Raw genomic sequence first — 11,225 nt, forward strand, 5'->3', positions numbered from 1 at the left:
AGTAATAAATGAAAATTTTTACAAATATATATTTTTCATAAATATCATTAATATTAAAGTATATTATTAAAATTTTCAATGAAGTAATCAATTTAAATATATACTTATTTATTATACCATATATTTTAAATAAAAATGCAACCGCACACAGTATTCTCAAGTGGCCACCCATCCGTGGTACTGACTGTGGCAAATGTTTCTTAACTATTATTTTATAAAATATTTATACAAAAAATAATTTACTCTTATCAAATATTAATTTGTGGCCTGTATTAAGGCCTATGTTATTTTCATTTTTTAGCAAAAATAATGAAATATTTCAATATATTATTAAAGTAACAGATCATTTCTTTTTTGGTGCTGCTTTTTTAATTTTTGTAGGAGATGATTTGGCAACAGAAGCTTTCTTAGCTTTTGGTGCTTTCGGTTTACGAGCAGGGCTACTTTTGGCAGCGGATTTTGTACTTTTTGCTGGTTTTGCTTTAACTGGTGCTTTTTTTGATGCCGCTGATGATTTTGCAGTAACTTTTTTAGCAGCAGTTGATGATGATGGAGTCGCTTTTTTTGCTTTAGGCTTTTTGGCTGCCAATGATGTAGTTGTGGCTTTCTTTTCTTTTGGTGCCCGTTTACTTTTAGCACTCTTTGCTGAACCTTTTGCTCCACTTTCTTTTTTGGATACTTTTGATTTAGCTGAAGAATTAGATGAAGCGGAAGCAGCCAATTTGAATGAACCAGATGCACCTTTACCTTTAGTTTGTACCAAGGCTCCCTCAGTTACAGCAGCTTTTAAATATTTTTTAATAAATGGTGAAATTTTATCAGAATCCACTTTATAATTTGCAGCTAAATATTTTTTAATTGCTTGTAATGATGAACCACCACGTTCTTTTAAATTTTTAATTGCGTTAACAACCATTTCTGATGTACGTGGATGTGTTGGTTTTGAATGTTGTTTTGTACGTTTAGCACCAGAAGCTGTTGCTTTTTTTGTTGGTGTTGTAGAAGCAGCAGTAACCGCAGTTGCTGCAACAGCTGTAGAATTTTCTTCGGCCATATTTTTTTACTTTATAAAAATAATGTATTTATTATAAATATTTAAATGATAAAATATAATAATTCTATCAAATAAAAAATAAAGGTTTTCAATTATATCATTATTCACAATAATATAAGTCCCTATGTAAGTCAAAGTACCATGTAGAAAACACATAAAAATTAAATAGTATTTCTAATTTACTGTCGTAGTAAACATGATTTATTTTTTCAATTTCTATAATATATAAAATAATAAATTATAAATTTAATAATAATATTTATTTTATAAATTAAAATATATTTAATTTTTTTATTAACAATTATTAATAAACATAGTTTAATATTAATTATTTCAATCATACAAAACAATAATATTTTTAAGGTAAACTTAAAAAGTATATATTTTTATTTTTTATTTAATATCGATTTATTATAAATTATTAGTATATAAATAATTAAAAAATTTAATATATAAATATATATATTATAGTATAAGATTTCATTTTTAGAAAAACTTTTTTTGTCAATAATGAAAACGTATTATTATGAAATGTGTTAATCGAACATTGACAACATATATTTCATTAGAAAATACTTTTATTTATGCATTAATATCAATAATTAACTATTAAATTAATTTTTTCATAATTATATAAAGAAATTTTATACTGATATAAGTATTTATATATTATAATATTTATTTTAAATATAAAAAAATTTATGACAAAATATATTATTAGAGTATTTGTTGAGATTAATATAAGATTATTTTAAATAAGAATTAATTTATATAATTATTAAAATATTATTAATTTTATGTTATGTAATTTTAATAAAAATAAATAATAATAATAATAAATATACAAATTTTTTAACAATTTAAATTTTATATGATCTAAATAATTTTGTTAAGTACGATATGAGAAATCATTGTAAGCTTCGTTAAGAAACTTTGTAATATAAAATAATAATAATAATATTAAATATATAAATAAATAAAATAAATTTGATATATATTTTTAGTTCATTCTGTGTATAAATCAAAGGATACCGAATAATTGGTAACGGATGCGATATATTATAGTATCGAGTATTAAAACATAATATATAAATTTATCTTGTTATTCAAATTTTTTGTTACTTAACTTATGTATTTAGAAAATTTATAATATTATTTATATAATTGACATAAAATCTTATAAATTGAAATTTTATTAATATGTATCAAAAGAAGAGAGTAACGTATTGATATAATATCAAAGGATACTGATTATTTAAATAACGAATACGTCATATATTGTTTGTGTAACGAAGTTCACTTGGCCATCTAGTTTAAAATAACATTTTCAATAGAAAGTTTATATGCTTTGTTTTTTTTTTTTCTTTAATTATTAAAAAAATAAATTGAAATTTAATTCAATCAAATTTTATAATAATTTTAAAAAAATTTTTCCTTTTAAAAAATATTTTGTGATGTTGTGATAATATGTATTAATACAAGTGCATCCTGATACTTTTATCTCTAGTAAAGGTATGAGTATCATGAACAGTTTTGTTATCTAATGATATTATTTTGATAATATTTTGTGTATATTCTTATAATATTTTGTCTAAATATCATCATAATACAATATTATTTTGATAATATTTTATGAATATTCTTATAATATGTTACCTAAATGTCATCATAATATGATGAATTATTTCCATAATAACATATAAAAAAAGAAAAAAAAAAAAAGAATCATTAATTTATAATTATTTAAATTGATTCTTTAAAAAAATATTATAATATATTATTTATAAAAATAATTTTTACTCTTATTTTAAATAAATTTGTGGCCTTTTATTAAAAGGCCTATGATCGATGTATTATTATTATAAAAATTAATGCAATGTTTTTAATTTATGCTTTCTTTTCAGTTTTCTTTGGTAATAACACTGCTTGAATGTTTGGTAATACACCACCTTGAGCAATTGTTACACCAGATAATAATTTATTTAATTCTTCATCATTACGAATTGCCAATTGTAAATGACGTGGAATGATACGTGTTTTTTTGTTATCACGGGCAGCATTACCAGCTAACTCGAGAACTTCTGCAGCCAAATATTCCATAACAGCAGCCAAATATACTGGGGCACCAGCACCTACTCGTTCAGCATAATTTCCTTTTCGTAATAATCTGTGAATTCTTCCAACAGGAAATTGTAATCCTGCTCGGCTTGATCTTGACTTTGCCTTTCCCTTTACTTTACCACCTTTACCTCGTCCAGACATAGCGAATAAATTTATTTAATTAATATTTTTTTTTGTAAATATAATCACACAGATGTGTACGTTACGGGGATTGTAACATAAATGTTTAAAATGTTATTTGGGTATTTTAATTTATAATATTTATAAAATATAAAACTTTAAAAATAAACCAATCACCTTATAGTATTATTTTTAGCCAATCAGAGAGTAGTATTCATTTTTATTGTTATATCCATCTTCGCGTATATAATACGCTAGTTGTATACACGACACGCTCATACATATACTGACTGGTGTTCTGTAACTATCTGTGTATATTAATTGTTTGTAACAATGCCACCAAAAACAAGTGGAAAAGCAGCAAAAAAAGCTGGCAAAGCTCAAAAAAATATATCAAAGAGTGATAAGAAAAAGAAGAGGAAGCGCAAGGAATCATATGCAATTTACATTTACAAAGTATTAAAACAAGTGCATCCTGATACTGGTATCTCTAGTAAAGCTATGAGTATCATGAACAGTTTTGTTAATGATATTTTTGAACGTATTGCTGCTGAAGCATCACGTTTAGCACATTATAATAAACGTTCAACAATCACAAGTCGGGAAATTCAAACCGCAGTTCGATTATTATTACCTGGTGAATTGGCAAAGCACGCTGTTAGTGAAGGTACTAAAGCTGTTACAAAATATACAAGTTCAAAATAAATAAATCGAAAATATTATTTAATTGATAACATAAAAATACATCAACATATAAAAACGGCTCTCTTTTTAAGAGAGCCATCAAATTTTTTAAATAAGAGTAAATTATTTTTATATATACAAAAAAATAAAATAAACAATTATTAATATCATATTTAATATAAAATTTTATATATTAATAGCTTGAATATATCTATTATTAGTATATCAATATTATTAATTTTAAATATAATAAAGGATATCGCGGAATATATATCGTAAATCAGTGTAATGCAAATGCATTACATTACCTTTATTATTTTCATTTTACATTTACTACTTGTTTATGTACGCTTATAATTATTAGAAAAATATTTTTAATAATTTTAAAAAATAAATGAAATAATAAAAATTTAATAATAAATTATTTATTGAAAGTATAAAAAATGGTATAGCAAAATCTTTATTTTCTTTGATTAAGGCGAAATGTTTTATTAGTTATAAATTCGATAATCTCCTATCGATACTTGTTACTCTTAACTTGTATATATAAAAAATATAATAGTATATTAATTTATAATAAAATTTTTTCAAAAATTCAATAAGTTATTGTAAAATAAAATAGATAATATACAAATTATAATTTATTATTGCAGATATATTACAATAAAAAAAAAAAAAATAAATAAAAATATTTGGTAATGTATGTTATAAACAAAATAATTTGTTGTAAACAAATTATATAATATGTTATATTTATTAACAAATTTATTTACTCTTATATAAATAAAATTAGTGGCTTCCCAAAAAGGAAAGCCTGTTTAAATTTATCGGATGTATTAAATATTCTTTAATAAATTTACTAAATATTTTAAGTAAATTATTATATTTTCTTAACCTCCAAAACCATACAAAGTACGACCTTGTCGTTTTAATGCATATACAACATCCATAGCTGTAACTGTTTTACGTTTTGCGTGTTCAGTATATGTAACAGCATCCCGAATAACATTTTCAAGGAATACTTTAAGTACACCACGTGTTTCTTCATAAATTAAACCAGAGATACGTTTTACTCCACCTCGTCGTGCTAAACGACGAATTGCAGGTTTTGTAATACCTTGGATATTATCACGCAAAACTTTTCTATGACGTTTTGCACCCCCTTTTCCAAGACCCTTTCCACCTTTTCCTCTGCCAGTCATTTTAATAAAAAATTATTTACAATATTTTAACGAACGGATAACACGTGTGTTAACCTCACAAGTATTGTAATGTATGTGAGCGCCGGTACAATTGTGCCTTTTTATATAAAGCATTAAAGATTTTTTAAGCCACGCCTATACAATTTGATTAGTCCATACTCTGATAGCTATCCAATAGGATATGACAACAAAAATTTTGAAATTTCATATAAATATAAATACAACACATTTATTTCGCATTTAAACATTTGACTTTGTAGTATCAAATTGTCGAATATAATTTTTAAAATTGTGTGTTTTTTTGTAAAAACATTATTATTTGAAAATGGCTAGAACCAAGCAAACTGCACGTAAATCAACTGGTGGTAAAGCACCAAGAAAACAATTAGCAACGAAAGCTGCACGTAAAAGTGCACCAGCAACTGGTGGAGTAAAAAAACCACACAGATATCGTCCTGGTACAGTAGCTTTACGAGAAATTCGTCGTTATCAAAAAAGTACTGAATTGTTAATTCGTAAATTACCATTCCAACGTTTAGTACGTGAAATTGCACAAGATTTTAAAACCGATTTACGTTTCCAAAGTTCAGCTGTTATGGCATTACAAGAAGCTAGTGAAGCCTATTTAGTAGGTTTATTTGAAGATACCAATTTATGCGCAATTCATGCAAAGCGTGTTACAATTATGCCTAAGGATATACAATTGGCAAGACGTATTCGTGGAGAACGTGCATAAGCGTTTTAAATGACAATTTAAAAAAAAAAAAAACAAATAAGAAATATTTTCGGTCCTATATATAGGACCAACATATATTATTAAATAAGAGTATATTATTTTTATTAAAAAATATATATATATATATATATATAAATTATTGAAATAAAATTAAACATTATTAAAATTTTGTTATAATTATAAGCGATTGCTATTTCTAAAAATAAATAAATTTCATAAAATTTATATTATTTTATATTCATTTGAAATATTAAAAAAACTTCTCGCTTTAAAGTAACCATGATATGAGTTATAAATGCAATAAAATTTTATACAAAAAATAATATTTATTTGTTGACGAATAATATAAAAGGTTTACATTTCTAAATAACATATATTTATATATGGTGTGTAAAAAAAAAGAAAAGAAGAAAAATAATTTATATTTTTAATATAAAAAGGCAACCGCACACAGTGTTCCCAAGCGGTCACCCATCCAAGTACTGACTGTGCCCAATGTTGCTTAACTTCGGTGATCGGACGAGAACCGGTGTTTTCAACGTGGTATGGCTGTTGCCAGTAATAAATGAAAATTTTTACAAATATATATTTTTCATAAATATCATTAATATTAAAGTATATTATTAAAATTTTCAATGAAGTAATCAATTTAAATATATACTTATTTATTATACCATATATTTTAAATAAAAATGCAACCGCACACAGTATTCTCAAGTGGCCACCCATCCGTGGTACTGACTGTGGCAAATGTTTCTTAACTATTATTTTATAAAATATTTATACAAAAAATAATTTACTCTTATCAAATATTAATTTGTGGCCTGTATTAAGGCCTATGTTATTTTCATTTTTTAGCAAAAATAATGAAATATTTCAATATATTATTAAAGTAACAGATCATTTCTTTTTTGGTGCTGCTTTTTTAATTTTTGTAGGAGATGATTTGGCAACAGAAGCTTTCTTAGCTTTTGGTGCTTTCGGTTTACGAGCAGGGCTACTTTTGGCAGCGGATTTTGTACTTTTTGCTGGTTTTGCTTTAACTGGTGCTTTTTTTGATGCCGCTGATGATTTTGCAGTAACTTTTTTAGCAGCAGTTGATGATGATGGAGTCGCTTTTTTTGCTTTAGGCTTTTTGGCTGCCAATGATGTAGTTGTGGCTTTCTTTTCTTTTGGTGCCCGTTTACTTTTAGCACTCTTTGCTGAACCTTTTGCTCCACTTTCTTTTTTGGATACTTTTGATTTAGCTGAAGAATTAGATGAAGCGGAAGCAGCCAATTTGAATGAACCAGATGCACCTTTACCTTTAGTTTGTACCAAGGCTCCCTCAGTTACAGCAGCTTTTAAATATTTTTTAATAAATGGTGAAATTTTATCAGAATCCACTTTATAATTTGCAGCTAAATATTTTTTAATTGCTTGTAATGATGAACCACCACGTTCTTTTAAATTTTTAATTGCGTTAACAACCATTTCTGATGTACGTGGATGTGTTGGTTTTGAATGTTGTTTTGTACGTTTAGCACCAGAAGCTGTTGCTTTTTTTGTTGGTGTTGTAGAAGCAGCAGTAACCGCAGTTGCTGCAACAGCTGTAGAATTTTCTTCGGCCATATTTTTTTACTTTATAAAAATAATGTATTTATTATAAATATTTAAATGATAAAATATAATAATTCTATCAAATAAAAAATAAAGGTTTTCAATTATATCATTATTCACAATAATATAAGTCCCTATGTAAGTCAAAGTACCATGTAGAAAACACATAAAAATTAAATAGTATTTCTAATTTACTGTCGTAGTAAACATGATTTATTTTTTCAATTTCTATAATATATAAAATAATAAATTATAAATTTAATAATAATATTTATTTTATAAATTAAAATATATTTAATTTTTTTATTAACAATTATTAATAAACATAGTTTAATATTAATTATTTCAATCATACAAAACAATAATATTTTTAAGGTAAACTTAAAAAGTATATATTTTTATTTTTTATTTAATATCGATTTATTATAAATTATTAGTATATAAATAATTAAAAAATTTAATATATAAATATATATATTATAGTATAAGATTTCATTTTTAGAAAAACTTTTTTTGTCAATAATGAAAACGTATTATTATGAAATGTGTTAATCGAACATTGACAAAATATATTTCATTAGAAAATACTTTTATTTATGCATTAATATCAATAATTAACTATTAAATTAATTTTTTCATAATTATATAAAGAAATTTTATACTGATATAAGTATTTATATATTATAATATTTATTTTAAATATAAAAAAATTTATGACAAAATATATTATTAGAGTATTTGTTGAGATTAATATAAGATTATTTTAAATAAGAATTAATTTATATAATTATTAAAATATTATTAATTTTATGTTATGTAATTTTAATAAAAATAAATAATAATAATAATAAATATACAAATTTTTTAACAATTTAAATTTTATATGATCTAAATAATTTTGTTAAGTACGATATGAGAAATCATTGTAAGCTTCGTTAAGAAACTTTGTAATATAAAATAATAATAATAATATTAAATATATAAATAAATAAAATAAATTTGATATATATTTTTAGTTCATTCTGTGTATAAATCAAAGGATACCGAATAATTGGTAACGGATGCGATATATTATAGTATCGAGTATTAAAACATAATATATAAATTTATCTTGTTATTCAAATTTTTTGTTACTTAACTTATGTATTTAGAAAATTTATAATATTATTTATATAATTGACATAAAATCTTATAAATTGAAATTTTATTAATATGTATCAAAAGAAGAGAGTAACGTATTGATATAATATCAAAGGATACTGATTATTTAAATAACGAATACGTCATATATTGTTTGTGTAACGAAGTTCACTTGGCCATCTAGTTTAAAATAACATTTTCAATAGAAAGTTTATATGCTTTGTTTTTTTTTTTTCTTTAATTATTAAAAAAATAAATTGAAATTTAATTCAATCAAATTTTATAATAATTTTAAAAAAATTTTTCCTTTTAAAAAATATTTTGTGATGTTGTGATAATATGTATTAATACAAGTGCATCCTGATACTTTTATCTCTAGTAAAGGTATGAGTATCATGAACAGTTTTGTTATCTAATGATATTATTTTGATAATATTTTGTGTATATTCTTATAATATTTTGTCTAAATATCATCATAATACAATATTATTTTGATAATATTTTATGAATATTCTTATAATATGTTACCTAAATGTCATCATAATATGATGAATTATTTCCATAATAACATAAAAAAAAAGAAAAAAAAAAAAAGAATCATTAATTTATAATTATTTAAATTGATTCTTTAAAAAAATATTATAATATATTATTTATAAAAATAATTTTTACTCTTATTTTAAATAAATTTGTGGCCTTTTATTAAAAGGCCTATGATCGATGTATTATTATTATAAAAATTAATGCAATGTTTTTAATTTATGCTTTCTTTTCAGTTTTCTTTGGTAATAACACTGCTTGAATGTTTGGTAATACACCACCTTGAGCAATTGTTACACCAGATAATAATTTATTTAATTCTTCATCATTACGAATTGCCAATTGTAAATGACGTGGAATGATACGTGTTTTTTTGTTATCACGGGCAGCATTACCAGCTAACTCGAGAACTTCTGCAGCCAAATATTCCATAACAGCAGCCAAATATACTGGGGCACCAGCACCTACTCGTTCAGCATAATTTCCTTTTCGTAATAATCTGTGAATTCTTCCAACAGGAAATTGTAATCCTGCTCGGCTTGATCTTGACTTTGCCTTTCCCTTTACTTTACCACCTTTACCTCGTCCAGACATAGCGAATAAATTTATTTAATTAATATTTTTTTTTGTAAATATAATCACACAGATGTGTACGTTACGGGGATTGTAACATAAATGTTTAAAATGTTATTTGGGTATTTTAATTTATAATATTTATAAAATATAAAACTTTAAAAATAAACCAATCACCTTATAGTATTATTTTTAGCCAATCAGAGAGTAGTATTCATTTTTATTGTTATATCCATCTTCGCGTATATAATACGCTAGTTGTATACACGACACGCTCATACATATACTGACTGGTGTTCTGTAACTATCTGTGTATATTAATTGTTTGTAACAATGCCACCAAAAACAAGTGGAAAAGCAGCAAAAAAAGCTGGCAAAGCTCAAAAAAATATATCAAAGAGTGATAAGAAAAAGAAGAGGAAGCGCAAGGAATCATATGCAATTTACATTTACAAAGTATTAAAACAAGTGCATCCTGATACTGGTATCTCTAGTAAAGCTATGAGTATCATGAACAGTTTTGTTAATGATATTTTTGAACGTATTGCTGCTGAAGCATCACGTTTAGCACATTATAATAAACGTTCAACAATCACAAGTCGGGAAATTCAAACCGCAGTTCGATTATTATTACCTGGTGAATTGGCAAAGCACGCTGTTAGTGAAGGTACTAAAGCTGTTACAAAATATACAAGTTCAAAATAAATAAATCGAAAATATTATTTAATTGATAACATAAAAATACATCAACATATAAAAATGGCTCTCTTTTTAAGAGAGCCATCAAATTTTTTAAATAAGAGTAAATTATTTTTATATATACAAAAAAATAAAATAAACAATTATTAATATCATATTTAATATAAAATTTTATATATTAATAGCTTGAATATATCTATTATTAGTATATCAATATTATTAATTTTAAATATAATAAAGGATATCGCGGAATATATATCGTAAATCAGTGTAATGCAAATGCATTACATTACCTTTATTATTTTCATTTTACATTTACTACTTGTTTATGTACGCTTATAATTATTAGAAAAATATTTTTAATAATTTTAAAAAATAAATGAAATAATAAAAATTTAATAATAAATTATTTATTGAAAGTATAAAAAATGGTATAGCAAAATCTTTATTTTCTTTGATTAAGGCGAAATGTTTTATTAGTTATAAATTCGATAATCTCCTATCGATACTTGTTACTCTTAACTTGTATATATAAAAAATATAATAGTATATTAATTTATAATAAAATTTTTTCAAAAATTCAATAAGTTATTGTAAAATAAAATAGATAATATACAAATTATAATTTATTATTGCAGATATATTACAATAAAAAAAAAAAAAATAAATAAAAATATTTGGTAATGTATGTTATAAACAAAATAATTTGTTGTAAACAAATTATATAATATGTTATATTTATTAACAAATTTATTTA

At 23.3% G+C, this 11,225-nt stretch overlaps 1 non-coding gene across 1 annotated transcript; it reads right to left on the reverse strand.

Moving 5' to 3' along the window:
• Window positions 1-6,355: 6,355 nt before the first annotated feature.
• Window positions 6,356-6,474, reverse strand: LOC123304556. The gene has a single exon (XR_006536568.1). It is a non-coding gene; the product is annotated as a 5S ribosomal RNA (ribosomal RNA).
• Window positions 6,475-11,225: the final 4,751 nt, after the last annotated feature.

The sequence above is a fragment of the Chrysoperla carnea genome, assembly GCF_905475395.1.
Source record: "Chrysoperla carnea chromosome X unlocalized genomic scaffold, inChrCarn1.1 SUPER_X_unloc_66, whole genome shotgun sequence".
Classification (NCBI taxonomy): domain Eukaryota; kingdom Metazoa; phylum Arthropoda; class Insecta; order Neuroptera; family Chrysopidae; genus Chrysoperla; species Chrysoperla carnea.